General features: G+C 43.3%; 1 protein-coding gene across 2 annotated transcripts in view; it reads left to right on the plus strand.

Moving 5' to 3' along the window:
* Nucleotides 1–18,200, plus strand: part of PALD1 (phosphatase domain containing paladin 1) — a 514,740-nt gene that overhangs the window by 77,825 nt on the left and 418,715 nt on the right. The window contains exon 1 of one of the 2 annotated variants that reach the window (XM_030203510.1): nucleotides 14,564–14,611. The exons of the other annotated variant lie outside the window; for it this stretch is intronic. The gene's annotated coding sequence lies outside the window, so the exon portion shown is untranslated. Of the gene's footprint in view, nucleotides 1–14,563; nucleotides 14,612–18,200 lie in introns of those variants that run through there. 2 annotated transcript variants of the gene reach the window in all.

Here is an 18,200-nt window from a genome sequence, read left to right on the forward strand (position 1 = left end):
GGTGATGAATGAATTTTGTCTTTCTGACCATCTCTTCGTCCTTTTTGGAGGCAGTAAGAAGGGTCGTATGGCTTCCAAGGCCACCATAGCCCGTTGGGTGCGGGAGGCCATCATTTCGGCCTACGTGGCATTGGACAAGCAAGCCCCTGCGCAAATTTGTGCTCATTCTATGCGAGCTCAGTCTTCCCCCTATGCAGAGTCCCATTTGGTTTCTCTGGAAGATATCTGCAGAGCCGCTACATGGGCTTCGGTCCATACGTTCACTTGTCATTATCGGGTGGATGTGGCAGCTCGGCAGGATGCGGTGTTTGGCTCGTCGGTGATTTCTGCTGGGTTGGGGTGTCCCGCCCTACTTGAGGACTGCTTGGGTACATCCCACAAGTCTCTGGATTGATCTCTGGGATGCTATGGAAGGAAAAATTAATTCTTACCTGATAATTTTCTTTCCATTAGTCCCAACACATCAATCCAGAGGCCCCTCCTGGATTTACTGTCTGTGGTTTTGTTTCAGTTGGTTAGTTTTTTCGGGTTTCGTTGTTCTGAATGTTCCTTCGTTTGATTACATAATAAAAACAAATACATTTGAAAGTGGTGGAAGTATGTTGGGCATTTGGTCTGACAATGTCAGGAGAGTTTTCTATTGTTTCCATTCCTTCTTTGGTATCGTTCATACTGAGGTTTACTTGGCTGCACAGGTCCACATATAGCAAACCTCAGAGGTTCTCTCTATCTCCACCTGCTGGTAGAGGGACACAACCCACAAGTCTCTGCATTGATCTATTGGGACTATTGGAAAGAAAATTATCAGGTAAGAATTAATTTTTCCGTTTTAGGAACACCTTAGCATGCATGGTATTGGTGCTGAGATTTTTTCACCTTGTAAAGCGCCACCAAAACAGAGATCATGTTCTGAGAATCAGGTGCTCAACATTCACATTTTATTTTTAACTAGAAAGGTTGTCAATGGCGATATTTTCAGTCAGATATGCTTGCAACAACATACTAGCACCAAGCAATGTAAAATGCAGTTGTATAGGAGCTCCTACATCCTACCATTAATAAATATATTTAAAAAAAAAAAGAAAGGTTGTTTTAAACCTTAATTAGGTTGAAACCTGAGAGCATTTAAAATATATTTTTTTTCCTGTGCCTAGATCAAAAGAGAAAGATGGTATGTGGGAACTTCCTCCTTTTGTTTTGTGGAATGTAGTAGTATATTATAAAAAATACACTGTATTTTTTTTATTACTACTATGTAAAAGAGAGGCATTGAATAATGAGGGAAGTTTTACCGTCATGCAGAAGTCCAGAGTCAGTCTAAAAGGGCTCTGTTTACTAAGCAGCGTAATAGGCGCATTAATGTTTTTAATGCGCGTTAACTATGTGTGTGCCTACAAGATCCCTATAGGTGCCTACATGGTTAGCACAAGGGCTACATGTAGGTGCGCTAAAAATACTTAACACACCTTAGTAAACAGGGCCCTAAATGTGCCATTTCTGTTGTATATATTTATTTCTAAAAGTCTGTTTGGATGTAAAGGCAAGCAGCACACTATTAACCGTCAAGTTCATACAAAGTTATTTTCAGTTGAAAATAATCTGTTGGCTGCCTGCTATGTGAATATTCCATCAGTGTTTCATTATTGCTACCAAGTATTACATATTTGGGGCATTTGTTTAAAACTTGGATGGTTTTAATTCATTTATCCAGCTCTTACATGCATATGGTATTGCTTTTTAAACCCAAAGGTGAAACCTAAGGGTGGTTGAACAATTAAGTATAAACTGTGTTGTTTCTGACTTTACTTGTTTTGGACTGCTTTGGGTCCTACTGGTCTGTACATCTGCCATCTGAAATTTTGGAAGATGGAAAAGAGGAAATAAAAAATAAATTTTGGATGTACTCTGTTGAAGTTATTTACTTTTGCAGTGTGTGTATGGATGCCTTTTCTGATGAGTGCATGTGATAATGTTTGAATAACTCTCTATACTTATGGCTATGATTTCTGAACATGCAGCATCATTAAAGGAGAGACTTTTAAATGCCCGGTTGGGTATATATGCTAATCTCAACATTGTTAAATGTTTCAGATATATCCATCGATTTGCTTCCTTGATGTCATTATCATCCAGAAAGAATATATATTAAATATATTCCATCTTAATAATACCAGGCTTCCCAAGGCAGATTACAACAACAGTTAAGATGAAATCATCAGGAAACAGGATATCCTCACTGAGATTTGGCCATGTATTACTGTATTGTATAGAACAGTGTAGAAAAATGAGCACAAAATACAGAGAGATTATTACTTCTGTTTCTACCAGCTGTTTTAGTGATTTTCAATTTTATTTCATGATATATATCTACATATCAGAAGCTTTCAAATAAATAAAAAAGCTGTGAAATAAAAACCCACATAAGCATTTGCTATTGTTTTTATATAGAAATAGCTTTATTGTCATCATAAGCTAAAATAAAGGCATATAGCAGAGCACTGAAATCCGCAATACAGCATTGCAAATAACAAAGCAACCTCTGGAGCACTAACAGATACATTTTGAATATAAACCTCCCTGCTTCACAGACCCCTCAGAAACTCCCTAACCCCCCAACTTCCTTTATATCCCCCCCCCCTCATCCTCTCCTAACAGAAAGAATGCAAAACCTAGGAGGTTTAATAACAATATAAACCTCACAAGTTTGTTATTGTTTTCAATAGCGATTGCTATTGTTTTGTTCTGACCAATATGGCTGCAAGCTCTGCCCTGTGCCTTCAGCTCAGATAATGAGCCAGATAGGCTCATTCAGTCTCCTTTCATAAAAACCTCCTTGACTAGAACAGGTGCAGGAAGAACACAGGAAAAAACATCAGGTCAAAAGTGTAGCCTAGAGATTCTAGGTCTGCAAATTAAAAAAAAAAGTCAACAACCATTCACTCTTATGAGCTGACAGAAAAGATGACTGCCACCCACCAGCTAGATACAGACACTGATGCACACTATAAGGAACAGCAAAGGAAAAATTACATACAGCCATATACTGTATATTTTCCCTTACTGTTACACTTAAAAATACAAGTTTCAGTCTAAATGCATGAGAGTTGTATCAGACACCTAATTCACAACTGACTGAAAGATAATAAATTTTGATGAGGGTCACATGTAAACAAATGTCCCATAAATATCAGTACATACATTTATGTGTGTAGAGACCTCCTATAGCTATGGAGGTAGAGACCTCTAGTGGTTCTGTAAATTTTAGTATATGACTTTGTATGCCACTCTTGCCAGGGTTCTCCTTACTAGTGAGGTAATTGTAGGAGGAAACCTTGAATTGAAGGGAAAACTGACAAGTGTTTATTTATTGAGATTTATTAACTAATATAAACAACAGGCCCAAGGGTAGCTTTCTGTCTTTGGCTAGCAGAGCCAGTGCACCATGCAGACGTGCTGTCTTGGCTGACTAAGGGGCCCTTTTACTAAGCCGTGTAACATAGTAACGTGGAGGGGCATAATCGAATGGGGCCGCCCATCTCTAAGGGCGTCCATCTGTAAGGACGGGCAGGCGAAGTGGCGGGGAAAACCGTATTATCGAAACAAGATGGGTGGCCATCTTTCATTTCGATAATAAGGTTGGGGATGCCCAAATCTCAACATTTAGGTCAACCTTAGAGATGGTTGACCTAAATTTTGAGATCGCCGGACTTAGAGATGGCTGAGTTTTCGCCGATAATGGAAACCAAGGCCGGTCATCTCAAAAACGACCAAATTCAAGCCATTTGGTCGTGGGAGCGTGGGAGGAGCCAGCATTCCTAGTGCACTGATCCCCCCTCATATGCCAGGATACCAACCGGGCACCCTAGGGGGCACTGCAGTGGACTTCAGAAATTGCTCCCAGGTGCATAGCTCCCTTACCTTGGGTGCTGAGCCCCCCAAGCCTCCCCAAAACCCACTACCAACAACTGTACAATAGTACCATAGTCCTTAAAGGGTAAAGGGGGGCACCTACATGTGGGTACAGTGGGTTTTGGGTGGGTTTTGGAGGGCTCCCATTTACCACCACAAGTGTAACAGGTAGGGGAGGGATGGGCCTGGGTCCGCCTGCCTGAAGTGCACTGCAGTACCCACTAAAAACTGCTCCAGGGACCTGCATACTGCTGTCATGGAGCTGGGTATGACATTTGAGGCTGGCAAAAAATGTTTAAATTTTTTTTTTCTGGGTGGGAGGGGGTTGGTGACCACTGGGGGAGTAAGGAGAGGTCATCCCCAATTCCCTCCGGTGGTCATCTGGTAGTTCGGGCACCTTTTTGAGGCTTGGTCTTGAAAAAAAAGGGACCAAGTAAAGTCGGCCAAATGCTCGTCAGGGACGCCCTTCTTTTTTCCATTATCGGCCTAGGACGGCCATCTGTTAACCACGCCCCCGTCCCGCCTTCGGTACTCTGCTGACGCCCCCGTGAACTTTGGTCATCCCCGCGATGGAAAGCAGTTGAGAAATGGCCAAGTCGGCTTTCGATTATGGTGATTTGGCCGACCTTGAGAGAAGGCTGCCCATCTCCCGATTTGTGTCGAAAGATGGGCGCCCTTCTCTTTAGAAAATGAGCTGGATAGTAACATAGTAAATGACGGCAGATAAAGACCTGAACGGTCCATCCAGTCTGCCCAACAAGATAAATTCATTTTACATGGTATGTGATACTTTATATGTATACCCGAGATTGATTTGTCCCTGCCTTTCTCAGGGCACAGACCATAAAAGTCTGCCCAGCACTGATCCTGTACTAAAAGTTCTGAAGCTAACCTCGAAGCCCCTTAAAATTTACACTCTAGCCCATCCCTATCTATTCAGTCACGATCAATTTGACAGTTTCAAGACTATTTCATATGGGGGTGGGTAGCAAGAAGGCCATTGCTGAAGAAACCTATATGATTAAAGGGAAATAGAATGAGATTTGATATACCCACCTTTCATACAATCAAAGTGGTTTACATGTTATATACAGGTATTTATTTTGTACCTGGGGCAATGGAGGGTTAAGTGACTTGCCCAGAGCATATGGAGCTGAACCCATAGGCCACTGCACTAACCACTAGGCTACTCCTCCACTCCTATTTATGCTCAAATTTATACATATGTGCACACTTGCATGTCTAAATGTAGTATGGCACCTAAACACTGTTCTGTGAATACCTGCTTAACTTACATAGCACGTATTTGTGGGGGAGGGGGAGGGACATATACAGGGATGGAGCATGGACAAAACATAGGCAGGGCTCCCACTTATGCATGTAGTTTACAGAATACAGTTATGTGTGTTCCTGCTGTACTTAGAAGTGTGCACTGTAGTCAGTGCTTTTTTTGTGCCGGTACAGCGTACCGGTACCTTTTTTTCCTAGGGCCAGCTCACCTGCCTGCCCTTAGCTCCCCAACCCTGCTTTCTGTTCCTGCCGCCCGCGACTCATTTAAATCTTTTTTTTTTTTTTACTTGAAGTCACAGCACTGGTGTTAGTGAAAAGACCAGGCTCGCCTCCTCCAGCCTTTCCTTTGTTCCCTCTCAGTGTGTCCCGCCTTCCTCTGACGTAGTTTCCTGTTTCTACGAGGGGCTACACAATACCTGTGAGAATTCGTCTTGCCTCCCTCCACCAACAGTGTTCTTAATGCATGGTGGTGTATTGGAGTAAGTGTTGGCAACACCTGCAGACCCACCTGGCTTAAAAATGGTAAACCTGCTGCCAAGCCCTGCCTCTTAGATAAACTTTTTCCTGTGTAAATAGCCATGAAAGCCTTCTAGCCCCTTGTCACCTTTTACTCCCTCAGTCTTACCCCAGATTTGTCTTAGTCATAAGGGTGCTAGAACAATCCATTCCTGCCTCATAGTGGCAACTTGGAAAATGTATAGCAAAGGATCACGGGGGGAGGGGCATATAGCTGATAGCATTTTCCAAAATAGTGACAGCTGGACATGAGCATTCAGCAGTGGCATAACCATGGTGCAGCCTTAGGGGCCTGAGTCCCCCCACTTCAAGCTCAAACTCCCTCCAATTTTATAGCAGCCAATACATTGCTGGTGTGGGTACTCAAGTCCTTCCAGGCTCCAGCCAAAGCGTTTTGCTTCCAGACCTCAGTCCATGCTGCCTCAGCAGCAGGAAGTCAGCAGGGTGCCATTGCCGCCAATGCCTGCACGTCTGTGCATGCTTAATTCATTTCAACTGAGCATGTGCAGAAGTGCTGGCATTGGAGGCTGGAGCAGCCTGCCTGCTTTCCTGCTTCTCAGATAGTACGTGCAGGGCTCTGGCAGTGAAACTTCAACTGGCAGGGCTTAAGCATCCCTGCCAGCAAAAGTATGATCGGGGGGGGGGGGGGGGGGGGGGCGGGCGCATGACCATTGCTGTAGCAGAGGGAGGGGACTGAGAGGAAATGCTTGGCCCCCATCCACCTCCACCCTCCCCCTAAATCAACTTCTGGCTAGCCCCTGGCATGTGTGGATCACTCATGCACATTAATTACTAAAACAACTATGAAGTAAACTGGAATAGTAGAGTGACCCTTTAGAGGGACTTTGACCCCTATTTATTTAAGGGGGTGGAGTATCTTAAGGGGCAGAGATTGGTGGAGAGTCTACCTGTACTCTTTTGTCATTTTTAGCCTGCTCAGAGCCTGCTGACAATCCATGGAGCAACCCTGGATTGGGCACTGTAGGGAGCAGAGACGTAGCCAGACAGCAGATTTTGGGTGGGCTTAGACAAGAATTGGGTGGGCACAAGTGTTCTCCCCCCTTCCCCCACCAACTTAAAAAATATCTCAGCTGGCAGGAAAACACTGCTCTCTACCTTGGCAGCCTGCTGCAGGCATGCATTGAAAACTGAGCATGCGCAGTTGCCAGTATCGGCAGCTTAGGAAGCTCAGACTTCTGAAGTGGAGAGCAATGTTTTCAGAACCATCAGGAGGAGGTCTTCAGCTAGCAGAGCTTGGGATCCCCACCAGCTACACTAAATGTGTGCTGCTGTTGGGTGGGCCTGAGCCCTAAGTGGGTGGGCCTCAGCCCACCCAGGCCCACCTGTGGCTACGCCACTGATAGGGAGAGGAAGGTTGTCACTGAGGGCCATGTTGTCCCTTTATTTATTTATTTGTTACATTTGTATCCCACATTTTCCCACCTATTTGCAGGCTCAATGTGGCTTACATAGTACCGTAAAGGTGTTCGCCAAGTCCGGTAGAGAAACAAATACATGGTGATGTTGTGGTCGATTAAGGTTCAGGCACAATGGGGATCGAAGAGAGGATAGGTTATATAGTGTCCATTACGAGCTTTGGTTTTGCTGTGTTGCAGAGTGTAGGCATTTATGTTGGGTCAGTAGGGTATGTCTTTTTGAACAGGTTGGTTTTTAGTGATTTCCTGAAGTTTAGATGGTTGTAGGTTGTTTTCACAGCTTTTGGCAGTGTGTGCTTGTATAGGAGAAGCTGGATGCGTAGGTTGCTTTGTATTTGAGTCCTTTGCAGTTTGGGTAGTGGAGGTTTAGGTATGTTCGTGATGATCTGGTTGTGTTTCTGGTTGGTAGATCTATGAGGTCTGTCATGTAGCCTGGGACTTCGCCGTAGATACTTTTGTGGACCAGGGTGCAGATTTTGAAGGTAATACGTTCTTTGATTGGGAGCCAATGCAGTTTTTCTCGGAGGGATTTGGCACTTTCGAATCATGTTTTACCAAATATCAGCCTGGCTGCTGTATTTTGAGTGGAGTTTCTTTGTGAGTTGTTCTTTACATCCCCCATAGATTCCGTTGCAATAGTCTGCATGGCTTAGTACCATTGATTGTATTAGGTTACAGAATATTTCCCTCGGGAAGAAAGGTTTTACGCGTTTAAGTTTCCACCTTGAGTGGAACATTTTCTTTGTTGTGGAGTTCACTTGGCTCTCAAGTGTAAGGTTGTGGTCGATTGTAACGCTGAGTATTTTCAGGCTATCTGAGATAGGGAGGGTGTGGTCTGGAGTGTTTATGGTGGTGGGTTTGTACGTATTGTGTTGAGATGAGAGGATGAGGCAGTGTGTTTTGTCAGTGTTCAGTTTCAGTTGAAATAAGTTTGCCCATGAGTCCATAGTGTTCATACCGAGCTTGATTTCATTGGTGATTTCTGTCAGATCATGTCTGAAGGGAATGTATATTGTGACATCGTCTGCGTAGATGAATGGGTTGAGACCTTGATTAGATAAGGAGTTAGCCAGCGGGATCATCATTATATTGAAAAGTATTGGTGATAGTGGTGATCCTTGAGGTACTCCGCAGTCTGCTTTCCACGGTGGTGATATGTTTGAATTTGATTTCAATTGGTATGTTCTGGTGGTTAGAAAACCCTTGATTCAGCTGAGTATATTTCCACCAATCCCGATGTAGTCTAGGAGTCTTAGTAGTATATTGTGGTTTACCATGTCGAATGCACTCGACATGCTTTTACCTGTAGCTATTTCCTGCTTGAATTTGGCCAGGAGAGTGACTAGCACAGTTTCGGTACTATGGAGGAAGCGAAATCCTGATTGTGATTCATGTAGTATTGAGAACTTGTCCATGTAATCAGTAAGCTGATTAAAAACTTTAAAAACTAGGGCTTGGTTTGAAAACATTTACATGCATACATTTTTTTTTTTGCAAAAGTTTACTACAGTGCTGTTTTGCATATGTAGCAAGCTTATACAGAAAATGGATGTGGGTTAGTACATCAACTCCGAGTGGCTTGCCCAGTGTCACAAAGAGTGGCATTGAGAGATATGGGTTTAAAAAAATTATTTTATAACTTATCCAACACCAGTTCCTTGCAGGATTATCGTCTTCTGGTCCAGGCTTTGATATTGTCTCAGATTGATTACTACAATGTCATCCATTTGGATTGTCCAAAAGCAGTTTTGAAAAAACTGCAGTTTGATATTCTCTTTATCTATTTCAGATAGAATTACCCCATATTTAATACACCTTCATTGGTTGCGAATCGAAAGTAGAATTTTGTTTAAATTGTATTGTTTTAAATAGTAATGCACTGCAGTATATGTATCCTTTGGTTCTCATTTCTTCTCTTTCAAAAGCTCCAAAGTTAAGAACACAGTTATCATTTGACATCTCTAGTTTTAAAGGTAAAAGATACAAGAGTATATTCAACTCAACCTGGGCATTTCAGGCTGCTAAACTTTGGAAATTATTGTTTGATAGTACACGCCAAACTAAGGATTATTATTACTCTTTTAGAAATAACTTGAAAACCTTTTTCTACCAGATGATTGCCTAAACGTTGTAGCATTGTTCTTGACTGTAGTTTGTAACTATATTTTTGGAAGATTTGTTTCCATTCTCTTGTATCTGTAAACCACAGTGAAGTTCTTTCAGAGGTATTTTGCAGTATTGAAATATTGGATGTTGTGTTATGTTATTGTCTGCGATATCTTTATAAACACTGAAATAACAATTGCTCAAACAGAACAACTTCTATGGAAATCAGGATTTTAACCCTGGCTTTATTGGTTTTCAGCCTACTGCACTCTTCATGTTGATGCATTTGACTTAGGTGCTTCTTTTTACAAAATATTTCAAAGACATTTTAACATCTCTCATCTCTATCGTTGATTCCCTTCACCCTGCCATCTCTCTCCTTTTCCCTTACCACTTCCTCTCCATCACACTCATCTCCCCTCCCCACCATTCTTTCATAGTCCTCCCCCTCATCTCTGTCCTTTGCCCCTTCATAACCACTTTCGTTTTGCCTTCTCCCATGTCTCTCTTCTACCTTCTTCTCACTTTTTCCTTCCCCATCTCTTTCCTTTCTGATCTACTCCTTCTGCATACCCCATATCTCAGCTTCCCCTTCCCTTTCTCCCAACCTCTTACTATCTCAATCACCCTCCCTCCCATTGCTTCCCTTCCCTACTTCTTTACTCCATCTCCCCACTCCCTTCCCTCTACCTTCATTTTTCGATTGTTTTTCTTCTCTCTTCCTCTTAGACAGCAGTGTAAGCCAAGCAGGTTTAATTGACAGGAGGATGCCCATTATCTGGCCTGAAGCCAGTTGGTGGAGCTTGCTGCCATACACAGTAATGTATTTTGAGTGTATCAAGATGGCGATTTCGTATGGGTCGAGATGGCTTCGGCTTTGTCATGTGACACCATCTCCTGTCAATCAAATCCCCTTGGTGTAAGCCATGGGAACATGGAGCACATATAGTACTGCTGTCATCATGGCTCTCTTCCTTCTTTTATCTGTGTACTTCCTGTTTCAAAGTGAAGGCATGTGAGTAGAGGGAGGGTTTGCCTGACTAGCAGCACTATGTGTGCCCTGATTCTCTGCGGCACATGCTGCTCTGCTTTCCTCACTCTTCTGTCCATGCCCACAGCCTTTAGGGGGCATTGCCCTCCACACTTCCCACAAAACTATGATCATGGGTTTCCAGTTCTGAAGATCTCATACCGACCCTTGGCCAGCATCAACTGTTGATGCGCTGACTTGATGAAAGAAGCACAGCTCCAAAAAATTAACTGCAAATCCACTGCAAAGGTGTCTACAGTCAGGGTTGCCAGATTTAAATAATTTTTCCCACCCCAAACCAGTGGTAAAGCCGCCCAAAACCACACAGCCCTGCCCCCGCCGTCATCAACCCCGCCCCCGCCATCATCAGCTCCACCCCCTATGTTAACAGCTCCACCCCCTACGTCAACAGCCCCACCCCTATGTCAACAGCTCCTCCCCCTACGTCAACTGCCCCTCCCCCTATGTCAACAGCTCCTCCCCCTACATCATTAACCATGCCCCCCTGCGGGGTGAAAACCGCAGCCAGAGAAGAAAAAAAACCCGCCCAACCGAAAGCGAAGCCGCCCAAAAAACCGCAACCCGCAGCGGTCGAAAATTTCCCGCAGCGGGTCGCGGAAAGCCGCCCAATTGGGCGGGAAAAACGCCCATCTGACAACAATGTCTATAGTACACTGTATTTAAACTCTATAAACATTGATGAAAGTGAGTATGAGGGTCTGATTCACTTAGGGTCTAGAAGGGGGGAGAGATTGTTGCGTTTACATCATGGGGAGGGGGTCCAGAGTGGGAGGCGGGTGTTTTGATAAGAGGATGTCTTCTTGGCAAATGGGTTTGCAGGCCAATCTGATGTGCTAGTTCTTTTGCACTAACTCATCAAGTGGCGCAAACGTTTGTGTGGCATCTTAGCTGTGCAAAATGTTGTTTCTGTGGTAAAGGGGAAAATGAGGTAATATCCACCATCTGCATAATTAAAATACACAGCCACGCTCAGTGTGGCTGCTCTCAGTTGATGTAAATTAGCAATTAACATGATAATTAATGTGTATGCTAACAGTTGCACTAATTAGTCTCTAAGAAAGGATAAAAATAGCCATTTAGTAGTTTGGAAGAATCTGTTACTGTCTGCAGGGCTTTAAAACAGTATGCCTCTCCTGACCACCAAGTCTCTGTTTGCATCACCTGCAGTTACAGCAGAGTAAATACATCATAATTATTGGAATTAGCACAGCTTCCATCCAGCAGAGGCTTATGAGTATAATAGAGGAGTTTAACAATGGGAAGCCTGAGGCGCAAGCTAACCTGACCTTGTAAATGCTGATTACATACTCAGCAGTAACTTTTCTATCTATTTTTTTATTTATTGTGAGCAATGGTAATTTTTCCAAGAAAACAAATAAAGAAGAAAAGGAAATGGTAGCAGTTTGGGCCGTCGGCGGCCTCCACTTCCATCCTTGCTGTGATGGAGAAAAGGAAGAAAGTTCAAAAAGAAATTGGTGACCTGACAGAAAACCACCACTGGTTAAGAGACAGTTAGTTGCTTGTACTTACAATGTTGAAATATGCTTGCCAGATAAGATTTTAGTTTTACTTTTTCAAGGGTGTGTTCCTTCCCTACATTTCCCTTCTCAAAAGCTCCTCCACATTCCTGCACGATGCCTCCTTTCTGCAATCCACTGCGGAATCAGAGGGATGCTGGGTACCCTATAGCAGTGGTTCCCAAATTGGTCCTTGAGTACCCCCTTGCCAGTCAGGTTTTCAGGATATCCACAATGAATATGCATGACATTTGATTTGCATAAACTGCCTCCATTATATGCAAATCTCTTTCATGCATATTCATTGTGGATATCCTGAAAACCTGACTGGCAAGGAGGTTGGGAAACACTGCCCTATAGCTGTGGTTCCCAACCTTTTATTTTTTTTTTAGTTCCAAATAAAAGTTATTTAGATTTTAGCATAGAAAAAGACATTCACAACAAAACATGGGTCTCAATACTAAGACAGATAGGCCCCGGTTTATAAAGCTGTGGTGCAATACTACTGACACAGCCTATTCACTTTGAATGGGCTGTGTCGGCATTGTTGCGAGGCAGCCGCTAGTGCGGTTTTGTAAACAAGGGTGAGCGTGTTACTAATATAGTATGAAACTTGTATCAAACAGTGCAATCCCACCCTCCCTACCCACCCCTCTGTCTCCCTTCTGACTACCTCAACTGATCTTCCCACCCCTCTCCCTTCTGACCATCTCAACTGATCTTCAAAATAAATTTGAGGTATCAGTCACAAACCAGTAAACCACACCATCCATAGGGATGTAGAGGTGTCCTTCAGTAAAACAACAAAAACAAGCGGAAGGAATCCAGAAAGACCAAACTAAAATCACGGGTGTAGAAAAGCCAAAGTATTTTATTATGACCCTACACGGTCCGTGTTTCGGCCAAAAAGGCCTTCTTCAGGGGTCTACAGATTGGCATATACAGATATTCTTCCAAAGGTTCTCACAAATTGAGACAATCTCATAGTGCTATCCAAGCGAAGCGCAGACTTTAAAAAAATTCTTTTTTATTGACTATAGAGTCTAGTGCTCCCTGATTACTTCCCCCCCTGTACCTTGCAATAATGGAGGAGGAAGTAGCACTGCCTCCTTCTTTCAGTGCTGCCTCTAAAGTGGTGGTGCCCTACCCTGCCCAGTGGATCCTGGGATGCTCCCTTATATGGTAGGGAAGCCCCACCCAGTGCATCCCAGGATGTACAGGGGAAAGGTTTGGGGGCACCAGACCACCAGGGGTTGTGGGGGTTTGGGGGTAGAGTTGCCCACTGTGATACCAGGAAATGTTTTTGCTGTCAGGGGTGTTAGGGGGGCTAGAGGTCAACCGGACTTCCAGCTCCCCTGTGTCCCTGTGTTGGGGGATGGGGGAGGGAGAAGGCCAGTGGACCACCAGGGACACTTGTCTGGGGGGGGTTAGGGGGGTTGGAGGTCCATTGGACTACAGCTCCTTGCATTTAAGGGGGTGCTTGTAAGCATGCAAATGCATGCTGGACAGGGCTTCCTCTTACTCCCCAATGCTCATCAAACCCTAACGGCAGCTCCAAGTTGGTGTAGTTTGCCGTGGGAGCAGCACCAATGTTTGGCATGCTACCTGCTGAGCATTGGGGAGAAATAATTAATGCCCTATTTAGCATGCATTTGCATGCTACTTGCATTCAGAGCCTGCAAGCATTTTGTTTCACAAGCTCGTGGGCTCTGATTATGGGGCGAGAGCAAACGTGGGAGCTAGTATGGCACTAGTAGCCTCTAGTGCCCATGTTTGCTTCTGATCCTTGGCCCCTTAGTGGTGTAGAATGGGTAAAAGTGAATTTTTTTACTCTTTCAAAAACTAGAAAGACTAGGGGACACAATAAAGTTACATAGTAGATCTTTTGAAATGAATAAGAGGAAATATTTTTTCACTCAATGAATAGTTAAGCTCTGGAATTCATTGCCAGAAGATATGGTAACAGCGGTTAGTGTATCTGGGTGTAAAAAGGTTTGGACAAGTTCCTGGAGGAAAAGTCCATAATCTGCTATTGAGATAGACATGGAGAAAACCACTACTTATCCCTGGGATGATACTATTTGGGTTTCTGCCAGGTACTTGTGACTTGAATTGGCCACTGTTGGAAACAGGATACTGGGCTAGATGGATCATTGGTCTGACCCAGAATGGCTATTCTTATGTTCTTATTGCAATAATGTTGGGATCTTATGGCACACTCAGACTGCAGCTGTGATAAACTTCAAAGCATGGCCAATGTTGTTGAAGAATGTACAGGGCTACAGGAATTCCATTAGGCCATTAACAGGTTCAGTGACAATTACTATCAAAATAAATAGACCAACTCCTATTTTGGAGGCTCTTATTTTGCATTATTTGCTACTAGAACACGTTGATAGCCCAGGCCAGATTAAGGTACAAGCAAATTAGGCACTTACCTAGGGCCCAGAAGGTTAAGGGGTGGGGGTGTGTGGGGAGGGCCTGTCTGATATGTTAAGGAGTTAGGAGGTTAGGGATTAAGAACTACAGAATCTGGAATTTTTAAGATTGTACAGATTTTAAAACTAACTGTCTTGAAGCCTGAATGATGGCTGAAGTGTCTTGATATTTTTCAGAGTTTTATTCTCTATAATTCTGCAATCCTCCCCCCTTTCAGACTGTGGTAGGATCCAGCCAATGGGAAGGAGGGGATGATCTACAAGGGAGACTGAGCTCTGTATGGTTGGAGCTTTGGAGAGAGCAAGTACAACCAGTAATTGTCCTTGGGGAAAGGAGTGTTGAGAAAGGTAGGATTGTAAAAGGAATGGGGGGAATGTGTGAGGGATTTGCAGCTGGTGGGAAGTGCAATAACCTTTCAGGATGATAGGCAGAACTGGTCGATGGGGCTGCATTGATTGAGTGAACACATGAACAGCAGGGCAACCCTAGAAGAGAGAGTGTTTGTTTATATGTATACATATTTGTGCCTGAAAAGTGAGAATGTGTGTGTGTGTATGTCTGGAAAAATGAGAGCATGCATGTGTGCCTGAAGAATAAGAGTGTATGCATATATGTGTGATTGAAGAGTGGATGTGTGCACAAGTGTCTGAATAGCAATGAGATCTATCTGTTTCTGGCAGGGACAGTCTGATGTATCTAGAATTTCCCTTTGAAAATTTGGACTGTAGTGGAGAAGTCCATTGATATAAACGTACCTGCTGTGCACATACTAAGTGAAGGAATATTTTCTGCCCGGGGAATTTACTTGTCTAAATATTGTTACCTGGGCAAATTCCTTTGAAAACTATCCTCATACTGCCTCTACTCTTTCAAAAGTACCAGGCAGAGATGGCTAATGCAGGGATTTTCAACCCAGTCCTCGGGGCACACCCAGCCAGTCGGGGTTTTAAGGATATCTCCATTGAATTCAGTAGTGATATCCTGAAAACCCTGACTGGCAGGATGTGCCCTAAGGACTGGATTGAAAACCTTTGGCTAAATGTAATTTCTTATGCTTCTTCAATTTGTGAAGCTATTTTCACACTTTATAAATTTGTAAGTTTGTTTCTCAGTCACATCAACTGTAAATCTCGCTCTCGGAGCAGTTCACTCTTGCCATCTCTGGTTTGTATTAAAGGCAATGAAAGGGGAAGATAACTTGCCTTACTTCTCTGATTCTCTGCCCGCTGCTCCAGAACTGCCAAATTAATCAATTCCAGAAGGAAAGTTTTTTGGCTAGTTTGTTTTTGAACCAACATCTTGATTTTGAGGTGGGGGGAGGGGAGTTACTGTGGTAAAATATTGGATTTTACCACAGCTCAATTTAGTGTATGAGTTACTTGTGGTAACTCAGTACCGCAGATTAGCCACTCCCACAGTAAAGGAATAATGTGATTTACAGTCAGCATTGCAAGATGGTTTATTCTGTTCCCTGGGGGCATCGGTTGGCCCAGTATTACTGGGGAGTCTTTGTAAAGGGACTGGAGCTGTATACATATCAAATGTGGACCCAGCTCCTGCTATCACCATTTCCCCCAGCAAAGACCCCTCTGAAAAAGAAACTCATCCCGCACTGCCACTAAACAGTCAACTCCATTCCCCAAGCCATTTTGAAAACCTCAAGTCTAAACCCTCCCCTCACACTGCTGTGCCCCCCCACCCTGGACCCCTCAATCCCTTAAGACAATAACCTCTCCCCTGCCAAAACCCCCTCCTGGGCCTACCTTGCTAGTCCCTAGTGGTCTAGTGGTATGGGGCAGGAATGATTCCAGTGAACTCCGCTCACTGGACAAATCTCTCTTGTCGTCCCCCTTCTCCTCCACTGCTAACTCCAGGCTTCGCTCCTTTTCTCTCGTGGCACCTTATGCCTGGAATAGACTTCCTGGACCTATACGTCTAGCTCCATCTATACCTGTTTTCAAATCTCTGCTGTAAACCCACCTTTTCACTGCTGCTTTTTAGCTCCCATTACTTCCCTCACCCGTAACTGTCTTGTCTGTCTGTATTATTTAGATTGTAAGCTCTTTTGAGCAGGGACTGTGTCTTTGTATCAGGTGTTCAGCGCTGCGTGCGTCTGGTAGTGCTATACAAATGCTAATAATAATTGCTACTGTCCTTGTGGCTCTGAGTTCAAAGTGGCTTTTTGTGACCTTTAGTAATAGTCTTACGATACTACCCTTGCTGCTGCCCCATACACAGGGATTAGCAAGGTAGGCCTATGCAGTGGGCTTACAGGGAATTGGGGATGGGAGTCATTGACTGCTGGTTTGGGGAGATTTGGGCAGTGAGGGAAGGCCTTGTAATGGGAGTTTTCAAAGTGTCTTTGGGGGTGGGATTCTGTTTGGGGTGGGAAAGGCTGTGCGTGATATATATATATATATATATATATATATATATATACTGTTCTGGCCCCTTTAAGATGGCACCCAGTGGCACTGGAACACATGTTAGTGGCCTGATGCTCAAGGGCGAAAGAAAAAAAACACCAGTTCAGAGCTGGCATTATTTTTCCATAAATAGCACAACTTCCGAAGTTCAATGCAAGTTGCAATATTTGATTTATGCAATAATGAAGTATGAAAAGAACAATAATCTAACTGCTGTGTATTATTGTGTGTAAGCTTCTACCGTACAGAATCTGGAACGCCCTATAGACATACAGTGGGCCATTTTTCTTTTTTTGGTTGGGTGGGGGGGGGGAGGGGCTCACTTCTCTGGTACCTCTAGTCCAATTTGGCACATTTTCAAACTTGATGTCTTTTTTTTTTTTTTACTGCTTTTACCCACTGCCAGGTTTCGTCGCATCTCATTAAATTTTGAAAGAGTTATTTTGTCTTTAGACAGATATTCTCAACATTTTTTTTTTTTTTTTGTATAATTCTTTCCAACTTCTGTTGGGTCAGAAAGAACAATAAATGTATCTGAGCAACTTTGAAAAAATTGCACATGAATGGAGAGGAAGTGGTTTTGTAACTCTTGAGTTATAAAGCCCACTGGTTGGTTATGGAAATCCACACCTCTTAAGAATGTGTCCTGTTCTTATAATGCATACTTCAGTGCACTACCTAACACAAAGAGGAAACTCATTTTGCTTATTTGTAATAAAATGTTGGAAACAACTTACTCTAGATAGTTAAAACCAAAAAGGTTGCACTGATTCTGGTTCAGTACATACAGGATAGGTATTTCTGCAGCTGCTTCAGTTGTTTCAATTTGCAGATGAGACAAAACTGTAAGTAATTGCAGGAGGACCTTAAGAAACTGGAGTCTGGGTATCCAAATGGCAGAAGAAATTTAATGTGGACAAATGCAAAGTTGTCTGATGTTAGGGTCCACCTTAGAGTCGGCACTCAAGAAAAAGATCTAGGTGTCATTGTAGACAATACTTTGAAATCTTCCGCCCTGTGTGCGGCGGCGGCCAAAATAGCAAATGAGATTTTAGGAATTAGGAAAGGGATGCAAAATAAGACCAAGAATATTAATAATGCCTCTGTATCGCTCCATGGTGCGACCTCACCTTGAGTATTGCGTTCCATTTTGGCCGCCATATCTAAAAAAAATATAGTGGAATTTAGAAAAAGTTCAAAGAAGAGCGACCAAAATGATAAAGGGATGGAACTCCTCCCATACAAGGAAAGGTTAAAGAGGTTAGGGCTCTTCAGCTTGGAAAAAAGATGATTGAGGTCTACAAAATCCAGAGTGGTGTAGAACAGGTAAAAGTGAATTAATTTTTCACTCTTTCAAAAAGTACAAAGAGCAGGGCACACTCAATGAAATTGCATGGAAATACTTTGAGTACATAGGAGGAAATATTTTTTCACTCAAAAGAATAGTTAAGCCCTGGAACTTGTTGCCGGAGGATGTGATAACAGTGATTAGCATATCTGGATTTTGAAA

This window comes from Microcaecilia unicolor, chromosome 5 (genome assembly GCF_901765095.1).
Source record: "Microcaecilia unicolor chromosome 5, aMicUni1.1, whole genome shotgun sequence".
Taxonomy (NCBI): Eukaryota; Metazoa; Chordata; class Amphibia; order Gymnophiona; family Siphonopidae; genus Microcaecilia; species Microcaecilia unicolor.